This window comes from Sarcophilus harrisii, chromosome 5, assembly GCF_902635505.1.
Source record: "Sarcophilus harrisii chromosome 5, mSarHar1.11, whole genome shotgun sequence".
NCBI classification, from domain to species: domain Eukaryota; kingdom Metazoa; phylum Chordata; class Mammalia; order Dasyuromorphia; family Dasyuridae; genus Sarcophilus; species Sarcophilus harrisii.
This window is the reverse complement of record NC_045430.1, coordinates 270218286-270242240: the sequence shown is the minus strand read 5'-3', so window position 1 is coordinate 270242240 and position 23955 is coordinate 270218286. Positions and strand designations below refer to the sequence as shown.

Sequence of the window (23955 nt, the reverse complement as noted above, 5' to 3'; positions counted from 1 at the left end):
CTAGAACGGCCCCTCTCCCGCACGGGCGGCCACAACCTGCAGCCTCCTGGATGCGGAGACGGGCTAAGTGTGCGGAGGGAGGACGTGGCAAACTTGGGGACGGAGAGACGGGGCTGCATGGGTGTGGACGCGTGCGGGCCCGAGTGGCGGTGGGTGCTCCGTCATTGCTGCCCCCCCCCCCGCCCCCTCCCCTCGCTTCTGTGGCTGGGAGGGGGAGGGGGACGAGGTCGCATTCCCAGGAGGACTCCCACGCGGTACAGGAAACCCTCGGCTTGCAGTCCCGAGGCCGGAGCTGGACCCCGAGCAGTGCGGCCTTAGCCCAGTGGTTTCCCTGCCGGAGGAGTTTCCTCCGCGAGGGGGGCGGGGAAAGTTTGGGCGAGGCCGGAGCTGCCGGGGCGGCCGAGCCGGGGGCTGGGCCAGGGGCCGTCCCGAGTCCCCTCCCCAGCGGGACGCGGCCGCCGGAAGGGCCGGATGCCCAGCGGGGCGGAGGGACGCCCCGGGCCAAGGTCGCCGGGCACGAGCAGGGGTGAGTGTCTCCCGCGGCCGCCTGGCACGTCCCGGGCCCCGGGGAGGAGCAGCGCGAGCAGGTGGGCGCCGCGGCCCCGCCTCCCGTCCCGGCGGCGGCCGCGCGGGGCACTGCGCGCAGCCTGGCCGGGGAGCGGCGGGCGGCCGGAGCCCCTGCGCACCGCGGGCCGCGCGGGACTCCCGGACCGGGACGGCGGGCGGGACTCCCGGGCCGGGACGGCGGGCGGGACGGAGCCGGAGCAGCGCCGCCCCCTCCCCGTAATGTAGCGCTCGCTGTCGCCTCCCTTGTGTGTGTGCGCGCGCGCGGGCGCGTGTGGGTCCCGGGCCCGCGGGGGAGCGGAGCAGGCGGAAGGTGGGGGAGGGGAGCTGCGTGCGGCCCCCGGGGGGGGGGGGGCGCGGCCGGGGCGCGCAGCCCCCGCAACCCGCTCCCCGCACCCCCGGCCGCCCTTCCTGGGGCTGACCCAGGGCCCGGGCCCGGGACGTCGAGGACGCTGCCAGGCGGTAACCGGAGCCGGGAGCCGGACCAGGTCACTTGTGGGTTGCTTAGAGACTCCCCGGGCTCCGATGAGCGGCCCCCGGCACGGAGGGCGCCCGAGTTCGGGCTTCGCTCCCCGGCGCCCGCCGCCCCCCCCGCCCCTCCCCCCAGTCCCAGACAAAGGCTGGGGCCGGGAGGGGGCGGGAGGGGGGGAGCCCGGGGTCCCGCGAGGGCGGGGGGAGGGGAGAAGCCGCGGCGGCCGCGCGTTCGGGCCCCCGGATCCCACCACACGCGGAGGCATGCTGGTCCGCGGGGGCGGGGCCGAGGGGAGGACGTGCGGGGCTGCGCATCCCGGGGGCGCGCGGCCCTCCGGGGCCAGGAGCCCGGCCCGCCGGGGGCAGGAGCCCGGGACGCCGGGGGCAGAGCGCGGGCTGCCTGCGTGGGGGCGGCGGCGCTGAGCCCGGGCCGGGGGGAGCGGGGCGGGGGGAGGAGCCGCCCCCTTCTCCCGAGGCAGCAGGTAGCGCTGTGCACTAGCTGGGGAGGGGCGGGGGAGAGAGGGAGGAGGGACCGGAGGGAGGAGGAGAGGAGAGCAGGGGGCTGCCTCTCCCCCCCCCAGCATCCCTCCCACGCGCGGCCACGGGGAGGGACCTCTCCTCCCTCAGCCGCAAAGTTCCCGAGTGCGGGCCAGCGGCGGCCGGGAGAGGGCTCACTCCCTCATTTCCGACAGCAGGTGAGAATCACCCTTCTTTTAAAACCGGTGCGGGATGAGCCAGGGCGGGCCGGCTCCGTGAATCCTCTGAGAAATCGGTTTGAGAAGGAAAGGAGAGAAAACGAAAAGTTGGAGGAAGAACAGAGAGATCAGGTGAGAGGGAGGAGAGGGGAGGAAGGGGAGAGAGAGACAGAGATAGAGAGACAAGGAGGGAAACAGAGGCAGAGAGAGAGAGAAGATGAGGATGATGATGATGAGGATGATGATGATGTTGTTGGTGGAGAAACATCTTCGGTCTGTTTCTGGCGGAGGAGAGAATTTGGGGGAACGGTGCTCATTCACCGGTGTTCCTTCTCTGTGGAATCCTCCCGTGCTGGAGCTGGCAGAACCCACCTCAGGCGTCCAGAGCTGGGAGGCAGCAGAGACCTTTTGCAGGATGACCTTTTCCTTTTTCCTCCTCTGGTAGACTCTTTGTTTTCTCATAAATGTGAGCGTGAGATTATGTCGCAGCCTGAAGTTCCGCAGCAGCAGAAGGCATGGAGGATGTGTGGGGGGCATATAGGGAGCTTTAGGAACATGAAAGTTGGAGGAAGAGGAAAAAATCCATCTATTGTAGCCTGGGGGGGAAGAGCCTCTTTTTTTCTTGTTTTGTTGGGCTGGGATTTGCAGACCATCTAATAAATGCAGGGTGAGTTTTTGTAGATGCTCCCAAACGACTTATAAGAAAACTCACAAATAAGGAAGGGAGAATACAATTCACTCCAAAGGCTAAGAAACAGACAGCTGCAGGCAACAAAGTCTCCCTCGACCTTGGGTCATCTTAGAATAGCCCAGCAGCAGACTAGCAGCTCTGAAATGAACTTTTCACAGTTTCCACTACTCCCTGGGCCTTTGTTGAATGCTCTTAACCAAATACTTTCCCCACAACTGCCCTGTGAGGCAGGCTGGTGGGTAGATAGTATTGGTATTAATATTGTTCCCATTTTCCAGATGGGGAAGTTTCAGCTCCCCAGGTTAAGTGTCTTGCCCTGAGTCACACCCGTTAGGAAAGGGGAGGGGAGGGATGCCCAGGATTCTCCCTCCGAACCTGAGGGTGCTTCTGCTGCAGCAACAATTTGTAAAGATCTGTGCGGATGTCAGCTTGTTTAATATGAAACTAAAAAAAGAAATCGCAAAATAGAAAAAAGTGGTTTGTTTACAGCATGTTCTGAAACGATTGAATATTTAAAGCATAGAAGAAACATAGAGAAAATTGCTGCTTCGGATAGGATCTGCACATATGTTAGGGGAAGGGATAGAGACTGGACCCCTGCTTTCATTGGTAGAGAGAAATTCCACCTGAGGAAACTCTGTCCGTCAATGCAAGTTAGTCCCTTCTCAGAAGATGAGTTTCCTGGAGCATTGAGAAGGTGACTTGCCCAGGGTCACCCCTTCTCTATGTGTCAGAGTGGGGACTCAAGGCTGACTCTTCGGCCACCCCCGGACCACAGAAGAAGAGTTAGCCTCATGCTGCTCTTAGAGCCCAGTTCGGGGGAGCCTCGATTCCCTCCCCACTCTCAAGTTTATCTCAATGGTGGAGATTTTAAAAATCTGAATCTTAGTGTCATATATTTGGGAGGAGATGGAGGTTTGCTGTGATTGAGCATGATTATGCAACAGAAAGTTATCTTTAGGCAAGGTTTCCTTTGTCACCACATTCCTTGTGCCATCTGGCTGCTAGAATTTTTAGAAAGGAATTCTAACATTGAACTGTTTTCACTCCTAGCCCGACCACATCAACCTTGATTTAATTATTAAAAAGAAGGGAAGGTTAAGGAGCGAGCTGTCCACCTAAAACAATACGTTTTTCTGATGTTTTCTCACTGCTTTCCAATTTTACATTAAAACCATTCCCTCAGATTCCACCTTTTTGGGTAACAAACTGTCTGAAAGCCACAGATAGCGGTACACTTTAATTGTGTATCCCATAATCTGCATCCGTAGGCTCCCACCTCTTGCTTGAGAGAAGAAAAGAATCTTTCTTTATCCCTTCTCCACGCTGGAGGTTGGTTATCACAGTCGGTCAGAGTTGAGCCACTTTTCAGGGTTGTTCTATCTAGGTGATGGTTGTTATGGCATCTCTTGGCCTCTATCTTCTGCCTGGTTTGGAGAGTTTATACCCATTTAATGGGACGCTTCCCTTGTACAAAATTCAGGAGATTTGGGCTTCCATTGCAAGTAGACACTGACAGTGAGTGGGGCCGTCTTACAGCCTCAGCCTGTGTGTGTTCGGACTTTGCTGCGAGAAGGCCGGGAACCTGACCCGTTTAGCAGCACAGCGGAGAGTGATATCCGGTGGGGGGTGGGGGTGGGGAGGAGAGAGGGCTGTTCGCTAGAATGTCTCCTTGAACAGCTGACAGAGGGAGAGCAAGTCAACAGGGCAGACGCCCAGTGGCGAGCTGTTTTCTGGGGGCCGTTCGCTGTTCGCACACTGGTGCATTTCAAGTGAAATGCCTGGGAACACTAATCTTGGGGTCGTGGAATAATCAAAGAATCCTATCTGGGGCTGAGAGGGCCCCATTTTACAGATGAGGAAACTGAGTCCCAGAGAGGGAAAGGGATCCCCCAGGTAATAAGATCAGAGATGAGATTTGAATCCTGCTTTGTATTCAGAAAGTCGTGCACAGGAGTCTGCTTTTGGCAAGACAAGGCGAAAATCCACCATCTTTTGATTACTAGTGAGCTGCTTAGGGGTCCTTTTGTACCTCTGCTTCCCCATACCTGGTTCCCAAGCAGCAGGATCATAACTGAGCTCCAGGTCGGTTGTGGTCGGCCACAAAGGTCACAGGATCAAAGATTTAAACCACAAGAGACCTTTGGAGTAAATGAGGGCCAAACCTCTCATTTCTCAAGAGGAAACTCAGGTGGAGACAGATGGAACTCCTTATCCAAGGTCACAGGGACAGCGAGAGCCAGGGCACCGACTCCGGTCCTAGTGGGAGCACTTGGGGCTTCTGCATCCCCCTCAGCCTCCCTTTCCACGCCTGCATCAGAAACCCCGCAGTTCTTCGTGGGGGTTATCAAGGGGTTCTGGTTTCAATCGACTTCCATCCCTCTGCAGAACCCGGATGATAGATGGTGGATTCTCTGGTCAAGAGGCAGAAATAAGTGTGGCTCCTTTCCCTCCAAGGTTGCTGACCAAGCTTAGCTTTTAACATCAGATGAGAATCAGGTGCTTTAAGAGAAGCCCAATATCGTCAGTGCTTCCTAGTGCTCCCATGATTTATTCATCAGCTGCCACTCTGTTCCATGGCAGCTTGGTCTGATACTAGATTCTGATGTTGCCCATACCCCCGTAGGGCTGGACGCAGTGTTCATGCAGGTGCAGGAGCGGAGTTGGGGGGGAGAGGAACAATAAGCGAGGAGTTTGCGGTTGTGGGGGATGCCTCCAAGTTTCCTGAATAATGCATCACTGGGCTGTTGTTCCTGTGGCAGACGGGGGTAAAGCTCGCTGGTCCCCCTTGGGCAAAACTCAGCTTCCAGTCCCTGCTCTGACTGTGGGTGCCGACTGTGTGACACTGGGCAAGTCCCCTAACCTTTGAATGTGCTCGCACTGGAGAAGTGGCAGAGAAGGCACCCACATGCCCCGAACGAAGGCATGTTCTTACCATTAATGCAGGTGGCCGACCACAACCGACCTGGAGCTCAGTTATGATCCTGCTGCTTGGGAACCAGCTATGGGGAAGCAGAGGTACAAAAGGACCCCTAAGCAGCTCACCAGTAATCAAAAGATGGTGGATTTTTGCCTTGTCTTGCCAAAACCACAGCTTCCTGTGGTGGGTCATGATAAAGCTCTCCAGTCTCTCCCCCTCTTGCATTGCTCACTCATCCAAAATGAGGGAGTGTCTGCAGAATGAGATGGTTCGACTCACTGGACCCCCAAGGTCCCTTCTTGCTCCAAATCTGTGAATGTCCCGTCTTCCTTGTACTTATCACAAGATAAGAGAGGGCCCAAGGGAAAGGACCGTGCATTTTGCCTTTCTTTGAATACCCGGCACTTGACATAGTGCCTGGCACATAGGTGCTTAATAAATTCTTGCTTTGAGAAGGGTTCCATAGTGACTCATAAAAGGCTGGGAACCCCTGATCTAGATGATTTCTTGGAGCTCGCTCTGGCCCTGGCGCAGTGCTCTTGCACTCCCTAAAGCCATCTCTGGGACCTTGAGGGCCCTCCCAGAAAGACAAGAAGGTTCTGCTCTGCTGGAAGCGGGGCCACCCAAGGGCATGCTCTGCTCCCTCTGGGAAAGTCCATCCCTGGCGCGGCTGCTGGTGGAGCTAATGCAGGGAGCCCAGCCTTAGAGCTCCCTATAAAGCCAGCCCGGCAAACGAAGAGAAGTGTCTGCTAGGGGGTCCTGGCCCCCTTTTCTGGGAGCACATGGGGCAGCTTGCTCTTAGAGGAAGGGGCAAAGAAAGCAGATGGAGGAGATTTACTTCGCAGTGGAAGGCGGTTCTCACTCTGCCCTTCAGTCCCTAATACAGTAACATCAGGAAGCTTCTCACCTCCCTCCGGCTGCATCATATTTAGAGAAAAAAAGTCTTTCATGTTTGACCCTTGTTGGCTAAAGAATTTAAGAATAAGGAGCATCTCCTTTGTGCTTCTTTTGCTCGAGAAGGGGGGCGGATGTCTCTGACCATATCTGTGCCCCTTTTAGCAGCAGGGTTCTGATTTATTTCAGCATTCTCAAGTAGCCCAGGCCCCATTAGAAGTCACTGTGGTCAACTCCAAGCTGGAAAAGCGACACTTTGGTGTTTGATAAAATTAACATTGGAATATGAGTGATCAGAAACTGCCTTAAAGGAACTTAATAGAATCACAGACGTGCAGAGGAGGACGGGACGCAGAGACTGACTGGAAAGAGTCCCCCTGCCACCCCCCACCAAGTGGCGATTCCCCTTCCCCGGCACAGCCCCTGGCAACCTATTGCATTTTGGGAAACTCTTAAATCTTCCTTATGTTAAACTGGAATCCGCCTCTTTAGAATTATGGATTATAGGGACCATGATGTTGGGGTCTACTTGCTGAGGACCCTGCCCGAGTCACCTGATTTAACAATGTCTCCAGGAAACATGTAAAACCTAAAGTTATAGAGTCATTGATCTGCGTTGGCTGATGGTTCATGGGATGATGGCCAATCACTATTGTGACCATATGAGAAATATAATGTATTAAATGAGGGAGCAGTTTCCTCAGTGCTGGGCTCAGGCTGCCCAGAATCCTCCCCTCACACCGCACTGGGAATGGAGCTCCATGACTGTGCCAGGGGAACAGGAGCTGGCAGCTGGGGAAGCTTCGCCCACAGGCCCAGGGACGTTCAGGGCTGTCTGAGAGCCAGCCCCGTGGAGTTACAGAGGCTGCTCATCATGGCAGCTGCTACAAGGAATTTCAGGGACGCGGTCACCCCCCAGCATTCAGTGAAAGAGGGATCTCGAGCACCAGGGATACCCCAGGCCTCAAAACTGTGGCTTCTTAGGCCTGAAAGGGGGGCCCAGAACTGCTGACTCTATTTCCCCGGGATAACACACTATTAAACTGATGCAGTCATAGAATCATGGGAATGTCAAGTGTCCTAGGGACCCCCCAGACCATAAACGAAGAGGCTGCACTGGATGACTTCCGGGGGCTTAATTCATCTCCCTATGATGTAGAACTAGAAAAGATGCCAGAGGCTTCAGCTCCTACCTCAGAGAGCTGCTTCCTTGCTGTGTGGTCCTTGGCCAGTCACTTAGCAAGTCACCCATCCTCTCACCTATCTTCCTCCAGCCTCAGTTTCCTCATCTGTAAAGTGATATTTCTCTGAGGTCCCTTCTGGTCCTAGTGCAGCATTCTGACACTGCCCAGGTGATCTCTGGGATCTTGAAATGTGGAAAATGGAAATAATAGCACCTACCTCATGGGGTTGTTGAGATAAGCTACGTAAAGTGATCGGTAAACCTTAAAGCACACTCTAAATGCTGGCCATAAAGCAGCAGCTGGGTTACAGCCCACTCCTTTGGTTTCTATAACAACTTTCTTTCTGCTGCTATAGGATTTTGACTGATATGTGTCAGTAATGTATGTCAGGATTTCTTCCTTGGTGGCTAATACAGTTAAATATATTCATGTACACACATGTATACACACGTGTGTATATTTACACATATGTGTCTATATGTGCACATATCATAGGTATGTGTGTATATACATATTATTGCTATTTTTGAGTATCTATAATCCTTTTTCCCCAACTCTTTCCTTTCCCCATTCATCAAATCATGCCTTATAACAAAAGCCCCAAACCAACCTACCAGGTGACTCTGGAAGTATATTCAGGATCCCAAATCTGGAGCCCCCTTCCTGGGCAGCTCGGCGGGTCAGTGGATAGAGCACGGCCCTGGAGTTGGGAGGACCTGAGTTCAAATTTAACTTTCACTGTTCAAATGTAACGTTTGGCCGTTCCTTGCTGACATCAATAGCAACATGACAAAGATCCTTCTATGAATATTCTGACATGTGTGGCCTTTCTTTCCGTCTTTAACCTCCTTGGGCCGTGGAGTCCCTAAATGTCACGGTACGGACCTTTTTGTTATTTTCCAGTATAATTTCAGAGCTCATCCATTTTTTAAAAATAGAGTAGATCTCGAAGCAAACATTCACTTTTCAAATATGCTTTTCTCCAGAGATTCACAAAAAGGGCAAAGTCGTTTTAGCAATAAGTAAGGTACTGCCTTAAAACCGTTCTTCATTTCACAGAGCCTCCCCTGAGTCTTAGACGAGCTCTCTTGGCAGGGGAAAAAAGAACAGAAATGAGCCCTCACCAAAAAAACCCTCGGCTCCTTTTGATTGCCATGGTTTCTCGCTGTCTCTCTTTTTCCTGGCTCTACCTTGCTGTACATGTGAGAGGATTCTGAAAGTACAAATGCAGATGCCTGCAGTGGAAAACTCTTAACTGTGTGGTTGTGCAAGTCATTGTGTGTGTGTGTGTGTGTGTGTGTGTGTGTGTGGACGGTCAGGGTTAAGTGACCTGTCCAGGGTCACACAGCTAGTGTCTAGGGTAGAATTTGAGCTCCTGACTCCAAGGCTGATGCTCCATGAACTTTTGAAACAAGTCCTCAGTTTCTTCATTTGAAGAACATAATTCAAATCACTTAAATTCAGCAAATATTCTGAGGTAGGTGTCAGGGATTCAGGCAAAGACAAAGATCCAAAAGAACCCCGGCCCTCCAGAGGTTGCCTTTTATTGGGCAAACACATCCAGACTGTGTATGTAGGGGAGAGAACAGAAGTCAAGGAGCGGATCAGGAACATGTGAGGAAGGAGAAGCCATTAACCCCAAGTATAATCGATCAGAGAAGGATTCCAAGTAGTCTTAGTACTAAAGCTAAAGCTTTAAAGCTTAAAAAAAAAGCTAAAAAAATGGGGGGGGGGAGACTAGAATACAGAAATATCCTGATCAAGGAAGGTACCCTGCAAACCTTAAAGGAAAAGCCTGATTGAATTCAGTCACGGTGTGAGGTGAATGGTAGCCAGCTCCAGTCAGCAAGGAAGACCCGGATTCGAGTCTTGCCTCTGGGATATGCTGCTCTGTGACCCTGGACATATCATTCACAAAGGAAGCTTTCTAAAACTCTTGGGTTTCAGTTGTCCTGTATTGATAAAGTTATTCCTTATTCCTTTGGGGCTCTTTACACTAATGAAATCAGATATGGGGAAACAGACAAAAAGCATTTAAAAAAAAAAAAGTTCCTGTCTTCAAAGGGCTTATTATCTGTTGAAGAAGAAAACAGATTCTTATTTAAGAAGATAAAATAGAAAAAATAAAATAAAGAATAAATAAAAAAGAGGAAGGGAATTAAGGTAGTGATTTTTATTAATAATTATTATTATTATAAAGCTGATGCCTATTTAGCATCTACTGTGAGCTAGGTACAGTGATAAGAACTTTAAAAATGTATCTCATTTGATTCTCACAAGTACCCTGGGAAGGGGGATGTTATTTTTACCCTCATTTTACAGATGAGCAAACTGAGGCAAACAGGGTTAAGTGACTTGCCTGGGGTCTCACAGCTAGTGAGTGAGTGGGGCTGGGTTTGACGGACTCCTGGCCCAGCTCTCTAACTGCTGAACTACCTAGTAACCCACACAGTGGCGCTGATGCCCTTTGTGATACCCAGAATGTCCTCACGTCCTGGTGACGGGGAAAAGCTTCCCAAGGGGCCGGGGCAGACTGTGTGTCTGCCATCCATGGATGGCCCGCCTAAATCCCTCTCAGCCAGCCTCAGGCCCTCCGTGTGGCCACACTGACCCACTGTTCCCGTGTGGAGGGGCTGCCTCAGCTCGTGCCGGTCTACCCCACTCCAGAGCATTAAAAGCTCATTCCCTCTCATCTCCTTGGAACTTCTCACCTAAGTTGAGGTCTAAAAATAGCCTCCGGCCCTGTCTGCATCCCCAGAGGGGTGTCTGGGGAGGGATCCAAAGGCCACTGGCAGAGGAAAAGAGCCCCATCCTCCCAGAGCTTGGGCCTTTGTTCTGGGTAATGAGCAAGTCTGTTCCAAATGGAATAAAATTGCCAGTGATGGAGCCTGCTAGCTGAGAAGTACACGCCTAAGTGGGTTCCCCGTGGCGGACTTGCCTTTTTATCCCTCCTCCCATCTTTTTACTCTTCCTGCTCATTCCAACAAAAACACTTTGACCAGGGTCCTAGGGGGGTCCTGACCTGAATCTGAGCTTCAGCTGCCCCTCGCCAGGCAAGCAGTCTGTAGGATACGGTCCCACAGCTACTTCCCAGTTAAAAGGATGGCGACTGAGGAGGCCCTCAGGGGCCACCAGCCCAGCATTTTCTGTGGTGGGAGCCCAACCCAGAGGTTCAGTGATAGGAATCACGATTCAAAGCTGGAAGCATCTTCCAGTCAACCCGCTCATCTTATGTAGGAGCAAACAAGGCCCAGGGTCTTGTCCATGGTCATCCGAGTTTTAGCCTTAGAGGCAACATTTGAACCGAGGTCTCTGCCTCCCAAGTCCCAAAGACGCGCTCTTATCCTCTCATCCATCCCTTGCCTGTGCCTTTGAGGCAAAAGAGTATTTGAAATATATGAAATATTTTAGATGGGTTTGTAAAAAGAGATTGAGAGAAAGGAGGCGGCCTGGTGTGGGGGAGGCCTGAGTCTGCCATTTACCCCTGGGTAAAGTGGGGCCTGGGCTCATTCTGAATCTGGGACGTGAAAGAACACGTTCATTGAGATATTTTAATCATTTCACTTGGTTAAGCGTCAGGAGCTGGCTTTCTAAATGGTGAAATTGGCCTTTAGTTAGAAAAGTTAGAGGTCACATGGAACAATTTGACTGACCTTGGGTCTTTCCAGATGACTTTCTTGGAGATCCAGACAAACTGGCTGGTGTTCAGTCTGCTCGAGACTCTGCCCAAGGATCCCCTTCCCCTGCCTCCCAAGACTTTTTCTGGTTTTAGGGTAGGGGAAGAAAAGGAAGAGAAAGTGAAAGAGGAGGAGGAAGAAAAAAAGGAGGAGGAAGGGGAAAAATAGAAGAAAGAGGAAAAGGAGGAAGAATGAAATTCATCCTCCCCTCCATTGCTTTATATATAGGCTCTATATTGATCTAGCTGTTTTTTATTGTTTCTTTACAAAATAATGTAAGATCTTTGAAGGCAGGAACTGATTTTTTTAAAAAATTTTTTTTGCTTTTGTGTCTGTAGAGCTCATCAGAGTTTGGGGCAAAAAAAACCCAGTTAAACAATTTTACTGTTTAGGAAAGTCCTCTATCTATGTAGAAGGACCTTAGTTTTCGAGAGCTGTCCAGGGATGCTGAGAAATGAAACCTCCACTGGGTACATGTCATACAGCTAGTCTGTCTTGTCAGAAGCCAAAAGGATTCAGTCATGACTTGAACCCAGGCCTTCCTTCCCCTAAGGTAAGGGATTTCCCTGTTCACTCTTCTTAATCATGGCAGTGAAGGATTCCAGTTTCAAGCTGAAATGGACATTCAAAGCCATTGAGTCCAATTCATTTTGCTAATGAGGGAACTGAGCATAGACAACTTCGACTCTCTCAACTCCCTAATGTCTGAGATGAAACTTGAACTTGAACCCAGCTCTTCTCGAATCATCCTATCTGCCCATCCCCTCACATTACGTCCCCAAACTTCAAATATTGCCATAACTGTGTAACTGGGCCCATAAATGGGATCAGTGTACAATCATCAGCCTAACAAACACACAGAATCACCTAATCATTAGCTTAATAAATACCTGATTGAGTTCATTTGAAAACAAGTTTGAAATGTTACTGGAAGCCCTACCCTTGAGAAGGATCATCTGATACGTTCAAAAATTGTGCATTCACAGGCTGGTCATCGGGCTTCTCCTAGCCTCATTTTACCTATTTATAAAATGAAGATAAACAGTACTTGTGGTAAAAACTTCAAAGGGTCGTCAGGAGGCTCAAATGAAATGATATATATAAAATGCCTTGTAAACATTAGAGTGATTTTTAAAAAAGGAAGGAAGGAAAGAAGGAAGGATGATAATCTGAGTAAGCATTTATTAAACACCTACTGTATGCCAGGGACTATGACAGTGGAGATGTGATGACAAAAAGAAAAAAGCCCTTCTCTCAAGGTCCTGACGTTGGAGGGGGAGAGGAAACAACTTAGGCGCGTGTCGGTATATATGCCTGGAGAAGCTCTTTAGAAAGCCAAGACAAGTAGTTTGATCTTTGTGGAGATCATAAATCTGGAGCCCCAGAGGCTCTTCTGGAACCTGTTCACTTGGTATATGGAGATTCCATAATGCTGGAATTGGAACTGCTTAGGCTACTCCCAGTGTAGACATTTTGGAAGCTTCCTCCTCTTTTGTGACTCTACTTCCATTTTATAGATGGACACATCGTGACAAAAACAGCTTCTCCCCATCTCTCGTTTCCCTACTGCAGCATCCTCTCTTGTAGCTGTTTCTTACACCTTTTAGAAACTATTTTCATCTCGTCAGGAAGGGCTTTGATGCTTGGGTGAAGGGGGAAACATCCCCAGTCTCAGTGAGAGAGAATATCCTGGGACAGGCGGCGTCCAATAATTGCATTGCAAAAGAAACCTGGTTTCAAATTCTGCCTTTGATTGACTGGAGCCCATTAGAATGAGTAATCTTTGGAGGCAAGAATTGTTGCTTTGTTTTGTATCCCTAGCGCTTTTCATAGTGACGGACATAACAGACCGACTGACTTCCCTGGGCCTCAGTTTTCTCATCCATAAAATGGAGATGCTAGTGCCCAATAGTTCCTACTTCTGAGCCCTGAAGGAGAGCAGCTGCAGAAATCACTTTGTAAACAACGTTCATGGCAGTTATTGACCTCTTTATTATCACTGTTGCTCTTCTTATCTTTGCTGCTGTTTCTTTTCCTCTTCCAGATCTACCCAGTCATGTTTTTGATTTTCAGTATCATTTTTGCTTTGTTTCTAATGGGATATTTGTACTTCATTTATAATCACTAGAACAGAGTGTTCTGGAAACCCGGAGAGTGTCTGAATATTTAGAACCTTGGCGGGGAGCTGGTGGTGGGAGGCCGGAGGGCTGGATTTCGGCCTGCGTGGGACCTTGGAGAATTTTTTTTACGTCCACAGCCCTCAGTTTTCTTATCTGGAAAAATTCAGACGCTGGACTAGAAGGTTTCCAAGGTCCTTCCCAGAGACAGCAAGCTGTCATTCGGGGCTTCCCCACCCAGGCTGTCTCCAGCCCCTCAAGATGTTGATGAGTGGGTGTCTTCCTGTATCCTTCATTAGAATTACTGGGGTCTGGGGGGTGTCTGTAGGCACAAAGGGGTGCTCAGGGCTCCGCCAGCCTCCTGGGGCTCTGGGAGACCTGGCTAAACTGGCATCCTGAAGGGGCAAGATTCCTGGGCTGCTGCCAGGAGTCCTGGGTTCTCTTCAGGCCCAGCAGGAGAAGGTTTTTTGTTCATATCAGGCTCTTCATGACCCCATTTGGGGCTTTCTTGGCAGAGATACAGCCGTGATTGGCCATTTCCTTCTTTGGCTCATTTTACAGGGGAGGAAACTGAGGCAAACAGGGCCTAGTGACTTGCCCAGGATCACACGGCTAGGAAAGGCCTGAGGTGGGAACTGAATTTAGGTGTTCCTGATTCTCTCTCCACTGCAATACCCGACTGCCTTAGAGGGATTTGGACTGGATGGCTTAAAGTATGAGTGCCAGAGTTGGAGTCAAGGTGACTGGAGTTCAAATTCTGCCTCAGATATTTACTAGCAGGTGACTCTGGGAAAGTAACTGCTTTGTTCCTCAATTTCCTCATCTGTAAAAGGGGGGTAATAGCACCTGCTTTAGAGAGTTGTGAGAAGCAGCTCATATAGGCAAGTTCCTTTTAAAAGCTTTAAGGATCGCATAAATGTTAGCAATTATTATTAATTTATCTCCAAAGTCTCCCCGAGCTCTAATGATACATTAATCATCCACGACTCTAGCCAGATATAGACATCGGAGCTTTCCAGCTATCCATTAGGGATCAGCGCAATGGAACAAGGGCTTCACTTAGGACCAGAAGACAAACACGAGGACAAACACGAGGATGAGGTGCTCGTGCACTTAGGAGATGACTTCCGTATTTCCCTTGGTGTCCAAGCCCTCCGCTGACGCAGATCACGGCCCCGGTGATGGTTACCCAGGGGTCCTTGCTTTGGGGGGGTCACGTGTCTGGGGGCTCAGACGGATGGGCTCAGGGTGACCCATGTGTGGTCAATGCGGCTTTGGGCTTGGGTCCAGCCCTCCCATTTATAGATTGGAAAACCGAGGCTTAAAGTCGCACGGGCACTCCGTGCCATAGGGGAATCTGAACCCTTCCCAAGTCTGTGATCCCAGATTTTAAAACCCTCTGGGTAATTTATTTAATATATATATAATTTATTTAAAGCCTCACAGCAGAGAAGCAGAGGACCTGGGTTTGAATCCTCCTTCAGAAGCCCGTGTGACTTGGGGCAGGTGCCCAGAGGCCGGGATGGCTCTGGAACAGGAGAAGCTGGGCCCCTGGTCCGGGTGAGGCTGGGGTGGGTCTAAAGTGGGCCGCCTGGGCCTGGAAGAGCTTCTCGGAGGCCCTGGAGGCGTGGCCGTCGCTGTTGGAGGTGGGAGTTTGCACACAGACTCAGTCCCAGGTGGTTGAAGTTCTAAGCACAGGCAGGAAACAGAGATAGTATCCACACGTAAATAGAGTGGGTGAAGAAGCTGGAATACACTGAGCACAGGAAGCCCAGCTTCCAGAGCCTGCGGAAAGCGGAGCCCGGAGATTGGGAGATTAGGCAGGGAGAGGGGGAGCGGGGAGGGGACTCCCTGGCCAGAGGCAGCCCCAGGCTCCCTCAAGACCAGCTCTCCCTGTCCGGGCCTTCGGGCTGCTGTTTGGTCTAGGGGCTCTCCCTGTCCAGGCCTTCTCCCCTCGGGCCCAGGGCTCTGCCCCAGCACCAGGGGCACCTCCTTGGCCAGTTTCAGCCCCTACTGAGCCTCCATTAACCCGGGATAGCGTGGCCTTGGCGTAATTCGGTTTACGCCCGTTGGATTCCCCTCAGACTTTTCAGGAACATGGGCTGTGCGCAGGAGGCCCGGCTGTGATGAGCACGCTCTGCCCTTTCTATGAAGGGGATGGATCTCGAGGGTGAAAGAAGGGGGCGGGAGGAGGTTCTCTTTCAGCCTGTGAGCCCGCCGGGGGCCTCGAGGCCAGACGGCTTGGTTTGGGGCGGCCCAGATCTCTGTCTCCCCCAGTGTCCCCCGAGCGCACTGCCAGGGCATTGCCAGAGTTGGCGTTTCCCTCCTGGCCTGAGAAAGGAGCTGCGGGGAGGTGTGACTCTGTGGGAGACTGTGGTCCGGCTTTCTCCGCCCTGAACCCGAAGTGAAAGGGCCCTGCTAATCCTGTCAAGTGGGTCACTGACTTACTTAGGAGGTGGGAGTGGGGGTGGGCGGGGGAAGTGGATTTCGCTCCGGGAGCTCCGGGCCTAGACTTGGCCAACCAGGGGAAGGGCGCGGGGAAGCCGGGAACCTCAGTGATGTAAGGGGCCCGGGGGCATCTCTATGGCCTGAATCCGCTGGCTGGTAGGAGACCGCCTGGCCTCCGGGGAGCATCCTTGGAGATGGTTCTCGGGAGCGGCACAGATAGCACTTTGGGGCCTTTGCAGAACGCTCAGGGTCCGTTCCTTGTCAAATGCCGGGTGTGTCCCATTCAACTCGACGCCCGTCATTTGTTATCTGGTCTAAGACCGGCCCAGGTGTGGGGCTCCTAGAACCCTAGATCGGAACACAGCATCTCCGGCCCAGCCTGCTTCTGTACAGCAAATGAAACGGAGCCACGGCTTCAAGCAACTGAAGTGGGATTTGAACCCTGTTCTTGCTGATGCTAAATCCAGAAGGAAGGAGAGAGGGAGAGAGGGAGGAAGGAAGGAAGGAAGGAAGGGAGGGAGGGAGGGGGGGGAGGAGGAAGGAAGGAAGGAAGGAAGGAAGGAAGGAAGGAAGGAGGAAGGAAGGAAAGGAGGGAGGGAGGAAGGAAGAGAGAGAAAGAGTTCATGAGAAAGAGAAGGATGGAAGGAAGAAAAGAAAAATCAGCACTTACCCTCAAAGGGCTTAAGTTTTCCTGAGACAAGAAACCCAACAAAACTTTATGTAAGATAAATGAAGGAAAAGAATCTCACCTCAGTCACTTTAGAAGAGATTGAAATGAGAGGGCTGGGTACAGATAAGATTCTTTTTTAAAGTGTGTCAATGGTGCAGTTAAAAGCCCCAGGCCAGCACTGTGCATGCAGTAGGTCCTCTGCTTGGGGCCAGCCCTCATTCATTGTTGATTATTGACACCTGATGGTCAAGAGCAGGGATCTGGGGCATGGGAAGTGTGAGGGAAAGGGGAGCATGGATTCCGGTTTGTTCAGTCCTTAGCTGGACCTTTAACTTGAGGCTTCCAAAAACTTGGTGGCATTTATTTTGTTTATTTGTTTATTTATTTATTATTTTGTTGAGGCAATCCGGGTTAAGTGACTTGCCCAGGGTCCCACAGCCAGGAAGTGTGAAGTGTCTGAGGTCGGAATAGAACTCAGGTCCTCCTGACTTCAGGGCTGGTGCTCTATCCACTGCGCCCCCAGCTGCCCCGGTGGCATTTATTTTGAAAGCCCTTTTATTTCCATGATGCACTTGCAGGGGCTGTGGGGCCTTAGATGCGATGACTCATCAGTTTGGGGGAATCTCTTGATGAATCAAAGGCTGATCCACAGAGCAGGAGTTCCTGTGGGAGTGCAGAGCAGGTCCCCTCCGAGTTCAATGGGCCCCGTGATCATCCCTGATTGGTCCAGAGGTAGTAGATTCTGTGGGGGGGAGCCAGGGCCTGGCATCTTTACTCTCTGAATAGAGGATGACTGATGGGGAACTTCATCTCCCCATTCTTATCCATTGTTGTTCTTGGAGCTTGCCAAAAACGAGGCCTGCCAGGACCACGGGGACCCCGCTGGTGGGTATTTTCGAAGCCTGCCAATGCTCCCTAACTAATGGAGGCTTTCGGAGATTTAGTGACTGGCTTGCCGCTGAAATAGCTCCCTAAGCCCGGGACCCAGAGGACCTTCTTTCATCAGCATGCTGTTATTTCCGTCGCACTTGGGTCCCATTCCTGTCTGGCTCCCTACAGGTCACAGACAGATTGTTTGGAGGGGTGTGCGTGTGGTCAGCTTGGCATCAGTGGCAGGGCTGCATTCCTCACCTGGAAGGGCATTTGTGTGCCAGCAGCCATGGAGGGCAGCATTAGGCCAGATGGGGTCTTCCATCTGTCCTGGAGTGGGGCTGGGGGACCTGTGGCAGGGGCGTGGACGCATCTGCCCCTGGGCCCCTGGCAGAAAAAACCATCTGGGCCAAATTCCCCCCCTTTTTCCCTTGTTTTCCCACATGTGTTTAATATAAACTTTTTATTTTCAAATTATTCTCCCCCCCCAGACTCATTCTCATTCTCTCTTTCTGTCTCTCTCTCCCCCTCTCTATCCCCTCTCCTTTTCCTTTCTTTCTTTCTTTCTTTCTTTCTTTCTTTCTTTCTTTCTTTCTTTCTTTCTTTCTTTCTTCCTTTCTTCCTTTCTTCCTTTCTTCCTTTCTTCCTTTCTTCCTTTCTTCCTTTCTTCCTTTCCCTTTCTTCCTTTCTTCCTTTCTTCCTTCCTTCCTTTCTTCCTTCCTTCCTTCCTTCCTTCCCTCCTTCCTTCCCTCCTTCCTTCCCTCCCCTTCCTTCCCCTTCCTTCCTTCCTTCCTTCCTTCCTTCCTCTCTTCCTTCCTTCCTTCCTTCCTTCCCTTCCTTCCTTCCTTCCTTCCTCCCTCCCTCCCTCCCCCCTCCCTCCCCCTCCTTCCTTCCTTCCTTCCTTCCTTCCTTCCTCCCTCCCTCCCTTCCCCCTCCCTCCTTCCTCCCCCTTCCTTCCTTCCTTCCTGTCTCCCCACTCACCCATGTATATATGTATCATAAAATTAATTTTTTACAATTTAACTCTCTTTTAAAATACATACCAATTTAGGTGTTTGCTCACTGCATCCTCAGACTGGATAGGTGCATGTGCAAACATATGTGTATGCATATATATCTGTGTTTTTAATCCTTAAGGGAGATAATAGCAGAAAGCAAAGTTGTAGGACCTGAATTCGATTCCTAGCACCGTCCCCTTGTACACCCTCCATAGGACACTTCTCTTCCTCTGTAACAGGAGGCACTTGAGCATATAATGTTAGAGTTTTTCAGGGTTTTTTGATTTTGCTAAGCTTTCCCCTGCTTTTTAAATCTTTGGTATAAGGGATGAGTCTCTGGGTTGGGAAGGGGAAGGGGAAACATTTATTTAACAGCTAGTGTGTGTCAGGCACTTTACAAATAGGATTTCATTTGAGGGAAAGAAGGAAAGCTGCCTTGGGAAATGTCAGTGATGTAAAAACAAAAGCTGTCAGTACAAGTTTACCTTTAGTGAGGGGCTGGCTGGGATGCTGGCCTCCAAGGCCCCTCCGGCTCTGGCTCCTGCTTGGGAGACTGATCCCTTGCTTCTGGCCAGATCTGAGTCTTCTCCCAAAGCTATATCAGGGCTGGGCAGCTCTCCCATATTCCTGAACCCACCACCAGGAAAGGGGAGCCCCAGCGGCTTTCCTCAGCCTCTTAGAACCTTCCATGCAGGGAGCACAAGAGGATTCACACCTTTGGGAGCTCTCCAGGGTCTGGCCGCAGCTTTCCTTTGCATCCATTTTGCATAGAATCATAGCAGCAGAGCTGGCAGACTCCAGATGGTCCAGACCCTACCTGCTTGGGAAGGGAACCCCTCTATGACACCTCCCAGAATGGTCACCCAGCTTTGAAGGATGGCAAAGTGGTGTGCATGCTGGCTTTGGAGCCAGATTCTGGGTTTGAATCTTGGCTCTCATATCTTATCTGATATGAGACAAGTGACTCCCTGAGTCCTCAGCTTCCTCTTCAGTAAGACGAGGGGCTTGGACTACTGACCTTTAAGGTCCTGTCTAACTGAGTTTGCAATCCCAGGAGCCTTTTGCTTAAAGGCTACAGAAGAAGGGAATCTCATCTTTCTAGAATGGGGTTCTTCAGTTGCTTCTGGAAGTCTGGTCAAGCCTAACGGGCCCCTTCTCAGCAGGGTTTGTAAATGAATAAAGTAAAATGTGGAAGATTGCAAGGGAAACCATTTCTATGGGAAAATACCCACACACCCATTTTACACCTCAGGTGAAACCTTGCTTAGGGGCAACCCTGACCCATTCCTTTCTTCCTCAGTGTGATTTAGTGCTGAATTGGGAGTCAGGAAGAGCAGGATTTAAGTCCTGGGAACCAGACAAGTTAATGTTCCCGATTGTGCCTCAGTTTCCTTTTCTGTAAAAATAAGAACAGTTTTTTAAATTGTCAAAGAATCTTTTTTTTTAATAGAAGAGAGCAGAAATTAATTTGGAAAAGGAAGCAGTCAAGGGGAATATGGGAACTACCATTTTAAATTCCAATGATACAAGGGGGAGAAATTAAGTTCTGTGTAGTGGGAAGAAGTACATGGTTCCATAGACCTTGCCTCTTTTGTGTTATTATGTGCATATTGAAATGTGCTTATCAAGCTTAAAACAACATTAAGACTTTTGGGACGCGCTGACACCATCTTGGTTTGCACAAAGCCTTCCTTTGTGAGAATGTGTGTCCTTGTGAGAATGTGCGTCTATGTTTTTGCCTTTCTTTGTATCACCAGCACTTAGCACAGTGTGAAGCACATAGTAAGCCCTGCATGCTTGTTAGCTGATTGGGGTGTAAAATCCAAATCCATCTTGATTTCCATGGATCTGTGACTCTCTGAGGTGTTGTGTCCTCCACTGGTGCAGATCGCAGCTTCCCAATTGGAAGCTTGTCAGTATCCCAAGGGCAGCCCAGGCTACAGGAATATTTATATCAGACTCAGGGATGGAAAGGGATCTCAGAGACCATCTAGTCCCCATTTTACAGGTTAAGAAACTGAGATGTTATGTGATTTCCATAGTGGTACCGATGAAGAACGGAGTTGAGATTTAAATTGGGATTTCCCTGATTCTCAATCTCCGATTCCTTTTGCTGCCCTCCCCTCCCTCCTTCCCTCCTTCCCGTTCAGTTCTCTCACTCATGTGTCAGTAGTGCCCGATTCCAATGACCTGATGGACTCCGTACTGGCCTCTAGACTTTCCCATTACAGTCAGAGACATCATTATAAAAACCAAAGCATAAACTCCACGGAGAATGACTGGTGCCTCTCCCCCTTGGTGAATTCTACTTTGTGCTGGGAAGAGTGACTCAGAAGTCTGACTGGAGTTTAAAATTTGTCCAGTCTATTGTGTGCTTGTCCTATCCTCCACTCTGTTCTGATTCCTTCATTCATCCATTGAATAATGGATGTTGGCTGCACAATTAGACACTGGAGTCATCAAGCTAGAAATGACTCAGCCTTTGTCTTCAGGAAGCTTGCAATTTATTGCCCATAAACACATGTTTATAAATAGTAGGACAATAACAGCAATAATAATAAAACGTATTTATGTGGAATTTTAGGATTCACAAAACTGTTTACAATTGTTCTTCTCATAGCAACCCCTGTTATAGAAGTGCTCTTATTATTCCCATTTTACAGAAGAGGAAGCTGAGACTGAGAGGTTGATATACACTCAGAACTTGAGGTGTAATTTGAATTCACATGTTCCTGAGTCTATCCTACCGCCACCTAGTTCTAATAACAAGTGGGGGTACTGAGAAAAACTTGATGGGATTGTAGCATCACGACCAGAAAGGGCCATCATCTCCTTATGGAGTCTCCTCATTTTTTACATGAGGAACCAGGCCTGAAGAAAATGACTTGCTCGAGATAACATAGCTAGTAAGTTATTGAGAGAGGAGACATTTGAACCCAAATCCTCTGACTTCCTATTTGTCATGCTTTCCACTGTATCGTGGTGTTTCTGGGAAGTGTATACAGATGTGAGCAAGGGATACATGATCCTAGCTATTTCAGAAGGTTTATTTGTACTAAACACGGAGCAATTGTGCCGCTGACCTCATGACGCCATGGAGGCAAAGCTGGGCTCTAGAAGATGCTACCAGAGGAATGCAAGCATTGGCCCAACTTACAACCTGGACCGGCCTCAAGAACGAGGCTCGTGTCTGTTAGATCCAAGCATCCGCCTGGTCTGTCACCTATCATAGGGGTTCTTAACCTGTGTGCCATGGACTCCTTGGGCAGTTTGCTGCAGTTTTCCCTTCTCAGAATATTTAAGATCCAAGTTCATAGACACCTGGTTAAGAGCCGCAGGCCTAGAGATGCTTCCCCAGACTATCTTCCACCAGCTGGATTTTTTTTCCCAGAGTAACTAAAGTAGACAGGTACAAAAAGACTCTAATTAATATTAATGACCAAAGGACCCAGGCCTACAAAGTCACAAATTCTGCAAATGTTGGAGAATTCCATTAAGTTGAGAGGGAATAAAAGCCTTTCCAAATGTTTTCTTTTTTACATTGTTAGCTTTTTTCCCCAAAAAATTTTAAACACATTTCCAGAAATTCCCATTTTAATACTGTGGGCGAGAAGCTACCAAGAACTAATGGGTATAACCCGTGTCTCTCTGGAGCCCCCCATTCTGACCTGTCAGATTTGAATAAATGCTTCTCCATAGAATTGCTTAATTGCTGGATCTTCCCCCAAAGGACTTTATATAAAAAGCAATCAAGCAATGTCCATATACAAAAAGAGCTCTGAACAATGAAATATGAAAAATAATTTGGTGGGATTTTAGCAAGTCAGCAAGCCAGCATCCCTAGCCTAGCTCAGAGTCAGGTCAGAGAGGAAGAGGAGACAAAAAGAAAATTTGCATTAACCATTTCTCTTCTCTTTCCTGTACTATAGGTGCTTTACACACCTACCCTGATTTGATTATAAACTTTTCTAGGGACATAGAATACATCTGACCTATTTTTGCCTCTCCCACGGTGTGAGTGCAATGTCTTGTGTGGTCTAGCACTTGCCATTACACCACGCTGCCTTGTAATTGTAAAGGAGTGGGAAAAGATCTGACCATCCGGATAGACCACAAGCTTAAAATGAGTTCACAGTGTAGTACAGCGGCCAAGAAATCCATGGAATCATACGCTACTTTGAGAGCGGCATGCAATGTCCAGGTCAGGGCTCTGATAGTTCCATGGGCTCTGCCCCATCAAGGGTTCTTATGTTCAGTTCTTGGGGCCATCTTTGTGCCTGAGAAAAGTGACCAGGTTAGTAAAGACTTTGAAATCTGCTGTACAAAGATCAGTCGAAGGAATGGGATACATTTACTCTGGAGAAGAAGGGAATTATGGAAATATGGTGGTCTTAGAATATGTGAAAGGATTCCATATGTATCAAAGTATGATTTGGTTTCTTCTGGGCTGCAGAAAGCCTCCTGGAAACACAAACTGCTGCCAGGGAAACCTTCCTGCTAGCGCTCTGAGCTGTCCAAGGAGAATGGCTCGCTGGGGAAGCTGGTAGTTTCTTTCTCAGGGGAGGTCTTCGAGCCAAGGTGTGACGTCCACCTGTTGAGACCTAAATGGCTTCTGAGGTTCTGGAATCCGGGGACTTTTCTCCAAGTGAAAGAGGGGTGTTTGGTGTCAGATAAGGTCTCTGTTTTCCAGCATTTACATCCCTCATCCTTTAGCAGCTTTTTGGGCACATCTCTGAAGAGTAAACAGCATGATTGTCATTCTTAGATCCTGCCTGGAGGTACAGCTGGAGATTGTTGGTGGAGTCAACAGTTTTAGAGAACTGTTTAGAGAGTGACCGCATTGGGGGTGAACTCTGTGGCCCAGTGCTTTGTCAAGTTATTCTTTCATTCTGAAGAACTCAAAGCACTTAAAATATGTTCCGGATAGAATGGTGTACTCCAGATGGGGAATCTCAAACCTATCCCTTATCTCAGAATGGCTTAAGGGAAGTAAGACCCCAGTCCCTTAACTGTCTTGTTAATTCATTTGTTCAGCATTCATTAAGCACTTACTATGTGTGCGGCATCGTGTTATGTGCTGAGATCCAAAGATGGATGCTGCTTGTCAGGTTGCTTAGATTTTCCAGAATCCACAAATAAATGGATAGATCTATACAAAATACTCTCTGGAGGACGGGAGGCCCAGAAAAGGCTTCCTGGAGTAGAGGGCCTCTGGGTTGGACTGTGGAGCATTAGGCAATGCAGGCTTGAGGGACACCTTGGACCGAGACTGGAACCTGAGTCTGGGAAGCCAGCTTGCTGAGGTTTTGCAGCCAAGAGAGAGACAGGAGAGGAAGTAGACATGGCATTCTGAGGACTTTGGTCAAGGAAGGGAGGAATGCCGTAGGATGGGAGCTAACAGGAATGGCCAGTTCAGACAAGAGTTTTTTTAAGTTTGAGGAGACATGAGTGCATTTCTAAGCAGCAGGAAGGTACAGGAGGGAGGAGGTGAATGAGATTAGTGAGAGTGGGGATGATAGAAGGGCATCCTGATGGAAAAGAGGCAAGAAGAAAGGCTGAGTGAGACAGGTGTGGAAGAGGAGATAACAGGGAAAGACTCCTTCTGGCTGAGGTGAGGAGAAAAGAAGAGCATTCAGGAATGGTCTTGGTTTGAAATGAGAGGTTTTCAGGAATAGCTTTTGGGCACGAATGAGCCCAAAATGCTAGCTGAGGTGAGCTGGAGGAGTATCAGCCATGGGAAATGAACAGAAGGAAGA

General features: G+C 49.8%; 1 protein-coding gene across 1 annotated transcript in view; it reads left to right on the top strand.

The window, feature by feature from the left end:
- The first annotated feature begins 908 nt into the window (after positions 1-908).
- The window catches only part of WIPF3 (WAS/WASL interacting protein family member 3), a 60383-nt gene continuing 37336 nt past the window's right edge, over positions 909-23955 (top strand). The window contains 2 exon segments of the mRNA XM_031940503.1: positions 909-1052; positions 1731-1862. The gene's annotated coding sequence lies outside the window, so the exon portion shown is untranslated.